This window comes from Microplitis demolitor, chromosome 6, assembly GCF_026212275.2.
Source record: "Microplitis demolitor isolate Queensland-Clemson2020A chromosome 6, iyMicDemo2.1a, whole genome shotgun sequence".
NCBI classification, from domain to species: domain Eukaryota; kingdom Metazoa; phylum Arthropoda; class Insecta; order Hymenoptera; family Braconidae; genus Microplitis; species Microplitis demolitor.
The window spans coordinates 10,655,193-10,670,478 of NC_068550.1; the positions used below are offsets into that span (position 1 = coordinate 10,655,193).

General features: G+C 32.7%; 1 protein-coding gene across 3 annotated transcripts in view; it reads left to right on the forward strand.

The window, feature by feature from the left end:
• The window catches only part of LOC103574203 (cyclin-K), a 66,431-nt gene that overhangs the window by 33,384 nt on the left and 17,761 nt on the right, over positions 1 to 15,286 (forward strand). The window lies entirely within an intron of this gene.

Here is a 15,286-nt window from a genome sequence, read left to right on the forward strand (position 1 = left end):
GCGTGATAACGGTATACAATAATGTTGGAGTAAAAAAAACTGGAAACGGCGCTAAGGAGGATAATCGAAAAAGAGACGAACAGATATGAAAGGGTAACGATAATAGGGGACTTAAATGCGAGAATAGAGGAAGAAAACAAGATAGAAGAGATGGAGGGTTGCAAACGGAGAAACAGAAGGTCAAAAGACAAGACGCTAAACAGCGAGGGAAACAAGTTGTTAAAGATTTGTGAGGAACTGGGTCTATGGTGTGTGGAATGGAAGGGTGAAAGGAGATGAAGAGGGTGAAGTAACGTTCGTGGGAGGGGATGAAGAATGCCAAGGATCGGTGTTGGATTTAGTGATAACGGTGGACAGAGGAGAGGAAGATGAAGTAGAATTAAAGGTAATTGAAAGAATTGAATCGGATCACCTGCCGCTTAGGGTGAGATACGACACAGAAACAGGAAGAGAAAAAATAGCGGAGACGCAGACTGGTCGAGGGGACGCAGATGCAAGAGAATTAAGAGTTACGAAGCTAGTCTGGATGAAGGAGAAGAAAGCCGAATGTATGGAAGCGACACAGGAAGCCCTGATGGAGATGTTGCGTAGAAAAAATGAGATCGTATGGTACGATATAAAGGAGATATTAAACGGAGTAGCAGAGAAAACCGGGATGACGGTGAAAGTTAAAAAAGACGGAGGTGGAACGCAGAAGAAGAGATGGTTCAGCGACGAGTGCAAAAAAAGAGGAAGGACGTCTGGAAAAGACTAAGAGAATTCATAAAGAATCGGAAGTGCAAAGATGCAAAGAAAAAACTAATAGAGAGTAGAGCAAGCTACAGAAGGACAATAAAAGAAAGCAAAGAAAAGTGGACATAAGAGAGGTGTGAGGAGATAAGCGAAGCAAAAGATATGTCCAAATGGTGGGAGGCAATAAACAGATTCAGAGGAAGAAAAGGAGGTCAAAAGAAGAACGAAATATCTGTAAAACAATGGGTGAAACACTTCGAGATGTTGCTGAACAGAGATGACGGGGCAATAGATGATGAGGAAGATGAGACAGAGTCGTGGTGCGGAGAGGGTGAAGTCCTGGAGTCAATAGACCTAAGACTGGACGAGATTTGCACGATTAAGGAAGTGAGGATGGCACTGAGAAAGCTAGGGAACAATAAGGCTGCAGGGGAGGACGTGATAGCTGCAGAATTCCTGAAAAATGTATCGCAGGATGTTGGTATGTGGGTAAGGGAAATAATAAATAAAATGTGGGTAGATGGCGAGATACAAGACGGATGGGACATGGCGATGGTGATACCATTACACTAAGCGGGAGATGAAGAGAAGATGGAAAATTATCGAGGCATTTCGCTCCTGGATTCGGGATACAAACTGTTGACAACTCTTATGACAGAGAGGCTAAGTAGGTGGATAGAACGGGACAAAATAATAAAAGAAAATCAGGCAGAGTTCAGAAGAGGGAGAGGTACAAGAGAACACATATTTATATTAAATGCACTGATAAATAACAAATTAAAGAGGAAAGGCGGGAAACTATATATTGGATTGATTGATTTCAGGGCTGCATTTGACACAGTGAGAAGGGGATTGCTGAAAAAAAAGCATGGAAGAAAAGAGTAAGAGGGAGAATGCATCGGATGTTCAGAAGGACATATAAGAAGACGTACTGCGTAGTGAGAATAGGAAAAAATAAGATCACAAGAAAGTTCGAAGCGAAGGCAGGAGTAAGACAGGGGTGTGCAATGAGTAGAGTGGCATACGGGATAGATATAGATGAGCTAAAGGATAGGATGGAACAACAAAAAATCGGAGGAACAACTATAGGCCAGCAAAGGATCTATGTGATGAAATACGCGGACGACGTAGCGATGGTCGTGGACACTGATGAAGAGCTGAGGAGAATTAGAAAAGTATGTGAAAGAGAACAAGATTGAAATAAATGTGGGAAAAACAAAAATATTAGTATGCAGGAATGGCGGAAGAAAGAAAAAGAAAAGAAAGTTCAGACATAAAGGAAGGGAGGTTGTAGAAACAAAGGAATTCAAATACCTGGAGTATTGTTTCACCACGAGGAATAGCGCCACTAAATAAAGGAGGGAAGTAGCGAGTAAAGCGCAAAAAGCAGCAAACGCAGTATGGGGAGTGTTAAAGAAGACGAGGATCAACAATCTGAAAGACAGGTTATACTTGATGAACACGGTGGCTAGATCAGTGGCGATGTACGGGGTAGAAGTATGGGGATGGGGGAAGGTGGAAGAGATAGAGAGAGTGTACAATAGGATATGCAAGATGACACTTGGAGTAAGCAGGAATACGCCCGGATATATATGGAGACGAGAAATGGGGATTGAAAACATGAGAGTCATTGCAAAGGAAAGAGCGGCAAGATATGTGAAAGAATGTATGATGATGGATGATGACAGGTGGCCAAAAAAAGCAATGAGAGAAGAAATGATGGGCATTCTGAACAGAAATCCGACGAAGTGGGGGAAAGAGGTGCAGAAGACGCTGAATGAAATGGAGTGTGAGATAGTAACAGAGATGATATACAAGAATGCGGAGACAGAGGCAGTAGAAAAGAAGATAAATGACGGTATAGCAACATTAAGAGAAAAGGCGAGAAGGGATGACGAAGAGATGAGGGAAAAATTAACGTATAATGCATTATTTGAAAAAATAGATTTGGAAGAGATGGAGTAAGGACGGAAGTGAAGAAGATGTGGGCGAGAATCAGATGTGGGAACATAAAGAGTGCATATAAAAAGGGATATGCAGAGTGGAAGTGCAGATTATGTGACGAAGACGACGAAACACTGCTGCATCTAGTGGAATGCAGAGGGTTAGCTAAAGTAGTAAACAGCGAAGAAAAAGTATACATGAAGGGGTGGCAAGAAATAGAAGACGAAGAGAGATTGGAAAGTAGACTGATAGAGGTGCTAAGAGGGGAAATAGACCGAAAAATGTGTGCGATTTTCACAAAATTTGAAGAGACCTTAAGAAAGGAGGCAGGGTCACGGGATTTAATGCAAAAGGGCAGCCAAAACACCGACGTACACGAAAATGATACCAAAGAAAGAAGCGAATAGAAATAATTATTAAGTGTTGGGTATAAGTAAGCAAATAGTGAAAATTGTGAGGACTAAGAGTAAAAAATAAAGAAATATCTATATTAACATATAACCATTATAAAAACTTTGTAAAAAACCTAAAGGTGATGCAAATAAAACTCATTATTATTACCGAAATCAGAGAGGTTAAGGACAATATCTTTCTATATAAGTATTTACCTGGAAAAAGGGAAAATGTTTCTTTGAAGTTTGAAGTAAATAAATATTTATTGAATACATAGAAAATTATAAAAATATTATTTCAATTAAGTGTTTAGTATTATAATGCTTTTTAGTAGTAAATAGTTTAAAAATTGTTTTTATAATAATTTAATAATTGATATAATTATTTATTTCTTCTATGTTTTTTTTTTTTAACCAAAATAAAAAAAAATTTCAGTATTAAAGAAAATATTTCTGTTTGTATTCAATAGGCTTACAATTATCAATAATTTATTATTGATTTGATTCTATTGCAACAATAGTATAGATAGTTAACACAAATATAATGTATAAAAAAACAAACCATAAATAAAAATAAACTTGCTTGTATCATCAAAATCTGCGATCAGTGCCATGAAAACTTTACGAGACTCTCAAGTGATGTCACGAGTTCGAAACCTCAGTCAATAATCGCTTATTTTTTTTTTAATTTTTTTATTAAAAAAACATATAAATAAATTATTCAACTAATATACTTAAATACATTGAATATACCGATATCTAAGAAATTATTTTTTTATCTCAGTATAACTTCGGTATAAATTTTTCAAAAACATACCTAAATTATTGTTATGGATGAGTATAATTTGAGTATACTTTTAGAATTCTACTGAAAACACGCCGAAATCATACTCAAATACCAGATGTGTTTAAGATATTTTTTCGCTGTAACCGAGTTCGCTAGGAAACCAACGAAAACTAGTTTGTCTTAAGAAAATCATTTATATTGAATTAAAATCTCTACTTGGTTATGAGAAATTGCTTAAGCGTTTATGTTAAAGTGTTTAAGTATGACCATATAATTAAACTACCATTTGATTGAGGAGTAAAATATATTTTAATTAAAGTTTGGATCTACTTGATTTAAAAATAAAACTTGTTGAAGCAAACTTTTTAATTTTTAGAAATTCAACTGAAACTCTTGAAACGTTTGGTTTGACAACTTCACATGTTTCAATGAAACAAAAGTAGTTTTCTCTAATACCGAACGTGTCGTGTCAACTGATTAAGTTGTAGGAATAATTTCACGCACTCACATTAAAACTGAAAAATATTCGTCAAGAATATAAATGTATTCGTTACAAAATATCGAAGTATATTTGAATGAAAGTCTTTATATTATCGATTCGATAGAAAAATTTATTTATAAAAAGAGTTACATATTTATCTCGTTTAGATCAATGCACGAGTAATTGATGGTATATATCCATTCGATATAAGAACAAAGTACTAAAAGTACAAGTAAACTGATACTTCTTACTGGCTTCGTAGCGTAGCGGGAAGCGTCTGACTCTCACGCGTAGGATACTGGGTTCGAATCCTCCGGATACCAATATTATGATTATTTAATTTTTCACTAAAAACTGAGTATGTTAGGATCTTGGGAAAGAACTAGCTTAATTGACAAATTTATTGATTTTTAAAAACAAATTATATTGTAGTTTAATTATTGTACATTCAGAATGAACTCAGATGGATATTAAAGTAGTGGACTGTGTTTGATGAGTGCTGGTGGTCTTACTTGGTCAGTGTTAGGTGATGAGGAACTGGAATCGAGCCTGATAGCCGGCCCGCCGACTGGTACGTCTGGTTGGTGGTTTTCGCTATGCCAGGTGAAATATTCTCGTAGTTGAGAATCTCGCTATGCCGAGCGAGACGCGGTAGGTAGCTGACGTACTTTGTTGGTTCCAGCTTGACAGGGTCAAGCATCTGCTGGCGTGATCAGGCGGTCTTGAAAATGGCTCAAGATCTTGAGTGTTAGGCTAAAGATTCACAGTGCTCGTTCGGATGCCGACCTCGGTCGATTGATTGGAACTGTCGAGATAAGTTAGTTTCAGGGTTTTGATTACTTGCAGTGAGAGGTAAAAATGATTCTCTATGGTAGTTGACGAGTCACAAGGCAGTATCCTGGTTGTATGATGCGTGGGATTATCTCAGAGAGGCCTTGTGACGAACTGGAAGCAGGTCAACTACGAAATAGCCAGACAGTAGAGTAGATGCAATCTCTTGAAGCATGATCAAGAGGAGAGATCACCAGAGTGACGAGAGCAATGTGAGGTCGATGATCTGCAACAACCGACGGGTCACGACGCGGTACCCCGGTCGTTGAGAACCAGCAAGGTCTTGTGAGGTCAGTCACCACAGCGTGATCGATCAGAAGTTGGAAACGCTTTTGTCTGCTAGGGTACCTGAAGAATGATAAGGCAGTGCCCCGGTCGCAGGTGAACCGGGACCAGACTCAGGAAAACCTTGCGACGGACTGAGAGAGGTCTGGAGTCTGACGAGAATCCAGTAAGCATCTCTCGAAACTTCTCATCTAGCCGATCCACCATAACCGCTGACGGATCACCAGGCGATGTCCTGGTCGCAGAGAACCAGGGACCGTTCTGTGTAAGGTCTTGGTAAAAACTGGGGGTAGGTCAGCCATTGTGATGCGATCGGTACGGAGAGAATACCCGAAAGGATTCCCCAGAGTAGATATGGTCCACTATAACCACTGACGAATCACAAAGCGGTATCCCGGTCGCAGAGAACCAGGGATCATGCCAGGAAGGACTTGTGAGAACAGTTACAGGTCAGTCATTATAGCGCGACCCATTTAGAGTATCAGAGTATTTACAAGATGCTAGAGAGACTAGTAATTAAATCTGTTTACATACCAAAGGTAACTCAGATTATGATTACTTAGACCTGAGTCTTGTGATTAAGAGCTGATAGCCTGAGACTCGCTTCGCTCGCCTTCATTCCTTCAAAAATCCCGCCATTATCTCAATCGACCAATCGACAACCGAATAAAATAGTCACAGAAGTGACGTAAAACGATACGACATCCGGTCATCAACTTTTTAGAAGAGGATTCGATTATTTGTTAAGTATAATCGATGTAATAAGTATAATATAATTGTCCCAATACTTAATAAAAAATTAAAATTGAAAAAAAAATTAATAATAATAATAATAATAATAATAATAATAATAATAATAATAATAATAATAATAATAATAATAATAATAATAAATAAATTCATAAGAAAAATTTTTTTTTAATTAATTATTAATGCAATAATTAAAGGCAATATCCACTTGATTCAGATTACTTTTTTTTTGATCAATGCAATACAGCAATTTGAAATAATTCGTTTTGTTTATTGAATCAATTGCAAGGACAGTTTCTTTGGACCTATAAAAATATTACTTTCAACACTAAAATTCATTTGCTTTAATAAAATTTTGATTTAACTGAAAATTCATACCTTCAATCACCTTACAATTTACTTTGAGTGAAACTTTCAATTATTTTATAAAAAACAAAAATCATTGTTGTATTAACTACATTAATGACGAACTAATTTCTATTTTTTTTTTTTTAATGAAAAAAGGTGTTAAGTTATATCAAATACGATAGAGTAGGTTTAAACGACTTGGTGCCTTCCCTCCAGAAACTCTCAATTAAAGCCAAATATACCGTCAATTGGAGAGGGCGTTACTCAACTGCCTGATGCGCTTTGCTGTATCCAAAAGCACGGAGTACTGGAGCCAAGCGAATCTGGTTTGACGTAAGGTTACTAGAATAGGGACGTTGAGACAAGTATGTGTCGCTGGTCCCTTTTTTTATTGCATACAATTTTTTTCTATAAAAACACTACCATAATCTTGTGTGTGTCTGTATCATTTCAGAGCGATGGTTAATCGTTCCGTGATTTTCGATACCGATCGTAGAAAAGAGTTCTCCAATTTTGTTACATCTGTAAGCTGCCGTTACTTTAATAGTCAAAACTTTCATATTCTAAAAAAAAAATTTTTAAACTACGCAATTATTCATAATACAGGAAATAAAAGGTATCATGTTTAAAAATACACTCATGCAAAAAATCAAAGGAATAAGAAAATTGTCGAGCTCGAAAACAGCGGGAAGTTTTGGGACTGGCCCGCAGGTCCAACCGACGTCCAGATTTTTTTTCCGTTTTTCGCAAATTTTATTTTTTTCTCTTTACCTTACATTTACGCAATAACTACCTAAAATAAAAAAAAATCCGAACAAAATTAATTTTTTCATTCTGGTAATGATTACACAAATTAAGGAACAAAACTTGTTCCTTTAATTGTTTTGTAAAACTTTGAGCAATCGACCCGGACAAACGATTCGTTGGATCGATTTGAAAATTTCCAGAGCTTTTAGGGGTACATTAAGCTGTAAAATCACTTGGCAACACTACCCTGCCCATCAATATTCCTAAAGCAGCGGTTGATTAATTAAAAAACCATAAAAAGTCCATTTTTTTGTAGGTTTTTCAAATCGATATTAAGGATGAAAATTTTTTTTTTTTTTCTAAATCGAAAATAAGGCGTGTGGGGGATTTATCCAAGTTTCTAAAACTGCCCTCAAAATTACTGTAAAACCATTAATTGCTGAGATATCAATAATCACCCGGGAAAAATCATCAGACCTGATCATGCATGATCATGTGTTAATCTCATGCATGAATATTCGCCAGCTATCAGCATGCGTGACCATACTCGGTCGGGCATGATTATATTTTCTCATGCATTATCACGCATGTTCATGGCTGGCGAATATATGGGCATAATCATGCTTGAGCAAGCATAATCATGTTTGATCAAGCATGATCAGGCCTGCTCAAACACAATCCCTAGCATTATTAAAAAAAAAATAAAAAATAACGTTAATTCAACTTGAAGCTAACTTATTTTGCTAGTATTGTCGTATAGTTTATGTTTATTGGCTGAAAAGTAATATTGAAATTTTACCCATGACGGGCCTCGTACCCACGACCGTCGTGTGATGAAGCACGTCCGCTGTCCACTAGGATGACCTGTCTCGTTCAGTTTACGAAGATTTTCAACACCTTTTAAAAACTCAGGGTTGTAAAAAATAAATTATTATTGGAATTCAATTTAGATTTGGTCGTTAGATTTTTCTTAATAATACATGAAAAGAATTCTGGTTATAAATTATAAGCAGATTGAACACTTAAATTAATCTTAATTATTAATTGAAAAAAAAATGAATGCAATTGTATTGATTATCAATTTCGCAAAAATTTAGTGATCTAATTCTTCGATTAATTAAAAAAAAAATTTAATTAGGACTATTTTAATTATTTTTTGGAAAAAAAAAAATTAATTTTAATTATTAACTGAATCAATAATTCTAAATTAAATTTATTTTAATTATTAATAAAAACAAAACAATAAATCTAACTACTAAATATTAGACGATAATGAGTTACATCTATATGAATCACTCCGTATAGACTCAAAAGATAACAAATTTATAGCAGAGCAGATATTCAACGAAAACTATTTACTTCTGAGATTTATAAAACTATAAAAATAAATAGCTTAACAGTAAAATTAGCTTTAATTGACAATACTGAACATTATGGATCAATAAAATTTTATTGTAGAAATGAATAAAATTGTGTTTCGTTTTAGAGAAATTTGTTATTGAAAAAAAGAAGTTATTTTGTAATTTAGAACACCAAGTTAAAATAGACCATATAAGATTTATAATTGAAAGTAAAAAATTAATTTTTTTTACTTTTAATTTAACTTAAATTAAGTGAAGATGATTACTTTCAATTCAACCTAAATCAAGTGAAGATGATGTCATGTATTGCGTATAGGAAACTTTGTATGTGATAATTTTAAGTTATTAAAAAATAACTTTTAGGTATTTAATAATTTATTCGTAAAGAAATTTTATTTTTTTGTAATTAGTAAGTTAATAAATTGGAGATCATTAACGAAATAAAATGATTTTACTGTTTTAATAATAAATCTAACGACGTTATTATCATTAAATTCATATTTTCATTCATGCTCTTGCATGATTATAATTTTGTATGAGTATAAATCCGTATAAATATACCCAAACATACAAACTCATAAGCACTCTTGTAAGTACAAGCATGATCAATCCAATGACGTCAAAAATGGTTGAGCATGACCAGTTTTGACCAAGCATGAATTGTGTACGACCATACAAAGTCATACGTAATTATGCAAGCTCATATATGATCCTACAAAGGACGAAAAAAATAATTATGGATGATCAAGCTTGATTACGTCTGATCATACATGTTCATACAAAGCTATACACGGTCAGGTAGGCTCGAGCTCGATCATTCTGGGCGCTCGAAAATAGACATGGATGGTCATGTATGATCAAGAACGACCATTAAAAGCCATGCGCAGTCGTGCGTGATGGTCTTGACTGGGTTAAGTATTATTATGCATGACCAGGCTTGACCAAACATGAATCGTGCATAATCAGGCTTGATCAAACAAAAATAATAAATGGTCATGCAAGAACAAGCTTTATTATTCAGGCCCGTGCACGATCTTTTAATTTCTATTGTACATAGCTGTGCACTGTCAAGTATGTCTGTGCATGAATCATGCAAGTTTATGCATAATGGTATATCACCATTCATGATTGAAATATATGGTTGAGTAGGACTTTGCACGACCTTGCATGATTCATGCATGCCCATGCCTGATTCATCCATGATCATACATGATTCATATTCATATATGATCATGCCTGATTCATGCTCGATCAAGCACGGTCTTGCATGTTGATTTTTTCCCGGGCAAAGACAAAAAGATCCTTTTTTATTTGAAGGCTGATATCTCAGAAGCAAATTGTCGTACAAAAAAAACAAAAAAAAGCATATTGTAGCTGAATAAATATTCTAAACAAGCCATGAATTGATTTTTCTGAAAAAAATTTTCTCAGCTCCACAAACTTAAAAAACAAAACCAAAAAATTTAGAAAAATTTTGTCTCGAGCTATTTCTTATGATTCCGCAAAAACTGTGGCTCGAAAAATTTTGTTATGAAATAATCGTTGTCTAAGAAGTTTCATACAATTTTTTTTGGTGAAAATTTTCAGTTAGTAACTTATTTTGAGTTAAAAAAACCACATTAAAAAAAACTTATTTTGCTGAAAAATTTTTAACGATCATATACTAGCTTCATATTCCTTTACAAATTTAGTTTAGTAAATTGCAAAGTTCGGAAAAATTAAATTTAAAAATAATTATTTTCTATCGAAATATTTTCCCTGCATTCTTTATATAAATCAGCGGCATTTAGCTTTCAAATTTAATATATAAAAATATTACCATTTGCTGCTTCTTATCTATCACGCTTGGTTTTTACTTTCAATTACATATAGAGTACAGATCCAATCTCTATAGAGTATTGAAAATTCATCCAAATGCTTCGGGAAAGCTAATTGGTAGACCAGCATTTATCCCTAGAAAGGGACCAGCGACAAAATTTAGCATTGGGATAATGGTTGACCCAACCTCCCGATTCTAGTGACCTTGGTTTGACGTTAAGAATCTTTTTTTACAGTGTAGCTCCAAAAAAAAGTAAGAAAAAAATAATAAAATGTGTGTAAAGATAATGAAAATACGAATATATTCCCGGTTCTAAAAATTTCTTAAATCGTTTTTTCCCATAGATATTGATTGTTGAAGATTTTGATTGTCGCATGTCTGCTACATTCACACTCATAAAAAAAAGTTATTAATTTGAAAAATAGACATTCGTGTGCTGAAAATTATTTTATTATAAATTTGTAATGAATTGAAATCAAGCATTTTTAATTCAAAAATTAATTTTTTTTTTGAGATAAGAATCGAATAATTTATAAACAAAAGAAAATTCATGATTTTTTGTGAGAGTAGATTTAATAAAATGAATATGGTTTTTCAAAATTACATAGGAATTCGTGAAATTATGTATATATTTTTATTAAATATCATGTCATTCTACAAACTTTTTTTTTTTTTTCATTTTAATTTTATGATTTTTTGAATTGAAAAGTGCTTACCTTAACCACTCATGTTACAATGAAGAATACATCGCAATTAAAATCTAATATTAAAATGTTTCCCGCTGCGCTCGTGCAAGAAAGATATATGTACTCGATCTCGTTGAGAATACGTCATAACCCAAAACTTGTGTCGCCAATACGAGTATACCGCAAACCCTCGTTCTAATCCTATGCATCGAAAATAGTTATTTAGTTTTAAACCTGTAGGTCTTTAAGATCGAAGATGTGAAAATTTACTTTTTTTACGCCCCCACGAACTTCTATAAAAGTCGACCATCTGAAAAAAAGTTACGCCATTGATTTTTTCTTCTCGGAGTAAATGTTTGTTTTAAATTTCGTGTATATATATGTCTCTCAGTTCTTAACGAAGGAATTTCAATTCTAAATACCCTATCAAACTATCCTGAGAGCAAATTTTAGATAAAAAATTGTCAATATTCATTTTCTTTCATCATAGCTAATGTTTATTTCAAATTTCATTATTCTATGTTTTGTGATCGAAATACAAAAATTTCAAATTTTTACTCTATTAAAAACCCACATTAAATTCAATTCGTTAAAAAAAAAAATATAAAGCTTTGAGTTTCTCGAGTTGCAACTAATATAGATTTAAAATTTTAAATTCGTAGGCCTTTTGTCCAAAAATCAGTCGAAGTTACCTTTTTGACGCCGTGTTAAATCGCTAATAGAATGGACTTTTGAAAAAAAAATCTGGGCGTCGGGTCCCTGCCGGACAGCCTCAAAACCTCCCGCTGTTTTTGAGCTCACGGAGCTCGAAAACATTAGTTCGAATGTATTTTCGATCTCGAAAATGCTATTACATGCGGTTGTTTTTTTATGATCTTTTCAAGCTCTAACAAGTTACGTTTTATGCAGAGAAAGAAAATTCTACTAAAATTTACGATGTTAACATCGTAATCGTGGACTAGACTTTCATTGGCGTCAATTTTTAAATATCTTATTTTAAAATTTACTATAGTCTTTGTTAAAATTACGCTGTTAAATAGCAAAGAATATAAACTACATCGTAATTTGTACAAAGATTTTCTTTCCGTGTGCTGAAGTTTAAAAACTTAAGAATCGAGAATCATTAATAAAGAAGCGGTTTTTAAAATTAAATTTCCGATTATGTTCAATAAAATCAGTGTATTGAGGCAGAAATCAATGTCAGGGATCAAAATCAAGATTTAAATAAGTTTTGACTTATGTCAGAAACAGTGAAATATGAAATATCTGAGAAAAATATTAAAAATTGCGTTTTTTAAATTTTTTTCTTGATAATATGATTTAAACTAAAAAACAAGTTAGATGACATTATATGATATCGAAAAAAACCATAAAGAGGAAAAGTTGGTATGATTTTACACATAGACATATTTTAGTACATTGTATTATGATTTATCCGGAAAAAAACACATAAAATATTATTTTTATAATTTTTCAACGCCGATATCTTTTGAACTAATTAACCGATTTTGACGTTTGCGCTAGCAATCGGTGCATTTCATTGAAATCTAGAGCTGATTAAAATTTGAAATTGATCGGTTTAGCCATTTCCAAGATATTTGGAAAAAAACGTTTTTCACCATTTCTTTTTCCAACGATATCTCTCGAACGCATTAACCGATTGAGATGCTTGAGTCGGCAATCGACGCGTTTCTCTAAGTTCTAAAGCTGGTTATATTTTGAAATTGTTTGATCGAGTTTTCTCAAAGATATTCGCAAATAACTGTTTTTCACCAATTCTTTCTCCTGCGATATCTCTCGAAAAAATTAACCAATTGCGATGACTGAGGCGGCAATCGACACGTTTCATCAAATTCTAGAGCTGATTAGATTTTGAAGTCGATCGTTCGAGTCGTTTCTGAGAAATCACTAAAAGACAAAAAAAAAAAAAAATTTTTTTTTTTTCGTAATTCGCAAATATTTTCGAGTCTACTTGATTAAATGATCTAAAATTTACAGGAAAGTTGATGGCTAACAAGTTCTTACGATTGCTGCCTTAAACATTCAAATCAATTCATTAGTAAAAAAGTTATAGACCATTCACACACATAGCGCGTCATAATTTGTGAACAAATTGTTGAAACAAAAAAAATAAATATCTCTTCGTTTTTAGTAGATTTCATAGAAATCTAACTATTGTGTTTGTCGTCATAATGGAATTTTCGAAAACTTTTGCTACATCTAAACTCAGCTTGACGAGCTGAGTCAGAAAATACATTTGGTTCAAAAGTTTATATATGTATTTATATATATTGTATGTATATTATATGTATATTATATATATATATACGATATAGCGCGCCGTTCTCCAACGATAGCGTCGACAATTCTACACCGATGTTAATGAAACTTAGTTCATTTATTCTATGGACGATTACCTTGGATGAGTTCGAAGATGAGCCAAACCGGCCAATAAGTTTAGTAGATATGGTTAATTGAAATTTTGTAAAATTTTCAAAAAAAAAAAAATTGTTTACCGATTCAATCGGATGTAACTTTTAAACGGAAAGAGATAGCTTATTTTTGTTTGTTTTAACTGAAAGCTTGCTCGATTGCATTCGATTTTCACTATGCAGCTCATTGATTTGACCACTTTTTCTGATAGAAAAATGGTTTTAGAAATTCATACGATATTATAAAAAATAATTTTATGAAGGTTGTCACTTTGATTAATACCAGTCTTAAACCAATCGCTTTGAAACTTGGTATCCGTATGCTGTAAGTGACTACCTTGATCGAGTTGAAAAATGAGCTCAATCGGTCAATTAGTTTAGAAGTTATAGCATCCCAAAATTTTCAGAATGTCGAAAAATTCATATTTTTACTTATTCTTTCTTCGATATTTTTTGAATGTTATAACTTATCGACTTTGTATAGAATTCATCTAAAAGCTCTCCAAATAAGCTTTAATTTTCATTTCTATATTTGTGCCTAGACCAATAGAATTTCTTATCTTACCACTCATCAAATGAAATGTTGCTATTGCATTGGTTCTCCTACTTTCAATAGATTCCTCAAAATCCTAACTATTGTATTTATTAGTAAATTTATGAAACTGATTGAATTTACATTATTGCTATGTAACGCTCATAAAATCTAAATATTTCAATTCAAGTGTGTAAATTCAATTGTGTTTTGTTGACAGATTTTATGACTGATTTCAAGTATGACCTTTAGATCTATTATAATTGAAATTTTAACTTATATTATTTTGTTTAATTTCGTATTAACTGTTAATCTTACTTAACTTACCATTCTGATGATTTTTTTAATTTTCTATTTTCAATTCTTAAATTTTTCGCATTTAACTTTAAATTTTGTGCCAATTTTTTTTTTGCTCTATAACTTTGAGAATTTCTAAGGGTATCAAAAAAAAAATTTATTTTGTTATGAATGTTTATTTGAAAGGTTGAAATAATTAAATAATAAGAAATCTACTTCCATTTTGGCTGCCGAATGGCCTTTTTTTTTATTATCTAGAGGTGCAATTTTTTTATTTTCGAAAATTGCTGTCATCTTTTAAAAAGATGATAAAAACAAATTTTTTAAAATTTTTTAACTAAGCATATGAGTGAGAAAAATTATTTTAAAGATAAAACTAAATATGCTATCTTTTTCTCTTTTCAAGAGTTACGTATGCATGATATCATTTTTTGTCTATTCTAAATTAAGTGGTCAATATGCTCAGTCAATCAAAATTTTAAGTTTTAAATTTTATATCTCGTTAATGGCGTATTATCAAAATAAGTCCAGGATATTTTTTTGTAGGGAATTTCATGCTCTACAAAAAAGGTCTCCTATGATTTTTTGATAAATCCATCTGCTCAAAAGTTATGGAAGCTTAAAGTCCAATTTATAGTAAATTTCGAGATTTTTTTACTTTTTCAGCGAAATTACCAAACTTATCACAAAATGCTATGGTATCTTTTTATAGATGGTTTAATCTCAACAAATAAAACTTGAATTTTTTTTTTTTTAATTCACATAAGTTAAAGTTATTACCACTTTAATGTCCAGCTCAAAAAAAAATAGCATTTTGCTCGACTTCAATCGATCTCTTAAGTAAATAAATTAATTAATTAAA